Below are 3,732 nucleotides of genomic sequence, written 5' to 3' on the forward strand. Positions count from 1 at the left end.
CTCTATAGAAACTTGTTTACTGAAGCATTTATGAGAATGGGCCTTCCTCTTAACATCCACGAAGTAAAGATCCTCCACCAACCTGCCTCCTGCAATAAAGGTCCACGGTGAGATCCTGGAAAATGTGGACTGCTCCCCATATCACAGGAGACAGCTCTGAATGAAAGCAGACGTCAATGATGAAATCCGCCATCACCTTCAGAGCACCAGCAAAGCCTTTGCCCAGCTGTGAAAGAAGTAGGTTTGAGAATCCATCACAAAGCTCATGGTATGGCAGGCAGCAGTGATCCCAGCTCTTCTATAATGGTCTGAGACATAGACTACCCACATCAAGCACCTCAAAGTGTTGCAGATTTACTGCCAATACAGTCTTCACAAAAACCTATAGAGCCACTGGAATGGCAAACCAGAATACGCATCTTCTTTTACACTCATTCATCTCTGATGGACAGGCCATCTCATTCACCTTAATGCTGAAACAGATATTCTGTTCTGAGCTCTGTCATGGCAAGAGATTATCAGGTGAACGAGATCAGCATCCTCATTGACTCATGAAAATCTCCCGCCTATGACTTCAAAATGGAGAAGGAGCATTTGGGAGCACTAAACTTCAATCTAGAGCACACGGAAGTCAGCGTAAATAACGGAAGGAGCTCACCACCTCCCATAATTCCCATCTACTCATCCCATCAAAGTCTTCCTGCTCCAGTTGTGACAGAGTCTGTGGGTTCCCCATGGCAACATCAGCTACCTCAGAATCAACAGAACTAGAGTGGAAGCAATTATCCACGATACTGAGAGACTGCCTACGAAGATGATGAAGATCTGTGTCCTGTTCAGGTTGCATTGAGGTCCAGATCTCAACACCAAAGTGGAAGGTTTTGTCCCTTTTTCACCTAATATCCCAAAAGATTAATTTCTTCTTTTAAATATCTGAAGAGGTCATGTTTTTCATTACTTTTGTGTTCAATTTTGTTTTTTCATGAAGAATATAAAGTTGGATTATAAATATGGTATCCTTTGATTTTTAAGGCAATGAGTACACTTCATCTGGGCTGAAATTTAGGTTAAACTTGGTTTGGTGTTTGGAAATTCCATTAAAGCTGTTCATATGGAGCTTAAAAATACAGAAATATATTCATGAGAATTTTCACCTTAGTTTAAAGGTTCATAGCCATAGCAACATGTTTCTGCACAAGCTTATCATCTGGCTCATTAGAAGAAAGTTGTTGTTCCCCCGGGATCTCAACCTCTCACCATATGTCTCCAATAACATTACACTAGGAGGTACAATCAGAAGTGTGGGTGAGAGCAGAAGATTGTAAAGGTACATAGACACAACGGTGCCAGATGGAATTTAATGTGGGAAAGTATGATGCTATTACTTTGGACCTAAGAAAGATAGTGATGAAGAATTAGGTACTATATATACGCTATGTTCATAGAGACTGAAGTACATAGAGTAAACTGTTTAAAGCTGTTGAACAGGTACAAATGCAATCTAAGAAGTTGAATGAATGTTTGACTTTCCCTCTAGACAACTGACATACTTAGAGCAGGAAGTAATCCTTCAGTTTTATGGAGCCTTGGTCAGACTCCATCTGGAATACCACATTCAGTTTTGGGCACTGTTCCCCGGAGGGCATGCATCATAGGTTTCCATAATGATATCAGACTCAAAATGTTTAAATTATGACGACTGGTTAATTCATTTTAGTATGGAAGATTGACAATTTGAATTTTGAAAGGTTGACTGATGAATTTAAATTTAGACTGTTGAAAGAATTTGATAGGGTAGATGCAGAGAGGTTGAATTTTTTTGGAAATGATATACATGGATATGGAGTTGTAGGGCAGATGGAGTTAAGTACAGATCAGCCATAATCCAACTGATGGCAGAGCCAGCTCCAGGGGCTGAATTGCCTACTCTTTGTTTCTTTGTCAAAGCAACTTGAACTGGTTAAAGATACCTGCAGTGTTTTCCATGGCCTGCAATGATTGTCCTCCAATAATTTGTCAGTTTTAAAATGCTATATCTGAAAACTACTTGATTTGCTGCATTTAGAGAATTAACATTCAAATCCTTAACACCTCCCACCAGGACAGCCTGAGGGCTCTTCATGTGTTTCCTTGAACTGAGGTCCAACCGGATGCCTTCCCTGAACAGCCTTCTCTGGCTGGCTGAACCTGTTCTTTCATTTCTCCTTTGAATTTATTCACTTCTTGTAATTATTGGAATGTTCTTTGTTTCAACCTAACTCAAGATTTCAAATAGATTGATAATTGTATCAGCTGTTTTACTGCAAAATGGAAAATTTCAGAATTTTTGCTTCCATTATCCACCCATCTTTAACTCTTCCCTTTCTTGAATTCTCTGTCTCCTCAATCACCCCTAATATTCCCTCCACTTCTTACAGCACCTTAAAGTGCAAGAGCAGGACATGGAATTCCATCACATTTATCTTCTTTCCTCCCACTGTCTGCTACCAAATACTTCTTCCATATAAAATAATGTTTAGCTTGCAGTTGTTTAATTTTAGTAAATTCTATTCTGTGCTCATGGTGAAGGAATCTTGTCTATGGTAAGGAGACCAAACACTTGAGCAAACACTTTGTGGAATACATCCTTTCAGTCTACAACTATGATCCCGAGCTTCCAGTTGCCTGTTACTTAAATTTTCAACCCAAAGCCAATTCTGACCTCTTTGTCCCATGGCTTCACCCCTGTTCCAACAAAGCTCAAGGCAACCTTCAGTGACAGCATCGTACTTTTCCATTATGCATTTTATAGCATTCTAATGACAATATTTAAGTTCAACAATTTTAGATCCTCACAACTGCCTTTATTTTATTAGACAGCTGATGTTAGTACAAATTCCAGTTATCCCACTTAAGCTTCCTTCAGATCAATCATTTGTCCTTTTTGAATTACAGCATCATCCCTTTTGTAATTTTATTTCCTTCCCTTATAGAACATAGAACAGTACAGGGACAGGCCCTTTGGCTCATGATGTCTGTGCCAACTATGATGCTAAATTATTAATCCCATCTGCCTGCACATAACCCATACCCTCCACCCCCTGAATGTTCATGGCCAGTCTAAGTGCCTCTTAAACATCACAATTGTATCGGCTTCCACCTCATTCCCTCTCTCTTTCTATCCACACGGCCCCCCCCCCCCCCCCCCCCCCCAGCAGTGCGTTCCAGGCACCTACCAATCTCTGTGCAAAAGCTTGCGTTGCACATCTCCTTTAAACTTTCTCCCTATCACCTTAACGCTATGTCCTCTAGTATTTGACATTTCCACCCTGGGAAAAAGACTGACGATCTACTCTACATATGCCTCTCATAATCTTATACACTGCCATCAGATGGTCCTTCAGTCTGACACTCCAGAGAAAACAGTCCAAGTTCCTTGGACCCTTATTTCCTCTTCCCCATTGTCTTTGCTCACGCTCAGCATTGTTTAGCTTACAGATTTTTAACTTTTTCGCTACTGATGAGAAGTCATCGACCTGAAAACGAATCCTGTTCCTCATATCCAGCCTAACCTGTTGATTATCTTCTCTTTATGTACAAATATGCTCTCCATCCACAATCTGCAACAGGATCCACGTTATTGGCTGGCGGGGTTTGAGTGACGCTAGAGATAGGCGGGCAGTGAAGGCAATCTCTATTTCTATTGGCTATTAGGATGGTCATTCAAGCGGTGGGCCACCCCTCGCCGATTCG

This window comes from Pristis pectinata, chromosome 6 (genome assembly GCF_009764475.1).
Source record: "Pristis pectinata isolate sPriPec2 chromosome 6, sPriPec2.1.pri, whole genome shotgun sequence".
Lineage (NCBI taxonomy): Eukaryota > Metazoa > Chordata > Chondrichthyes > Rhinopristiformes > Pristidae > Pristis > Pristis pectinata.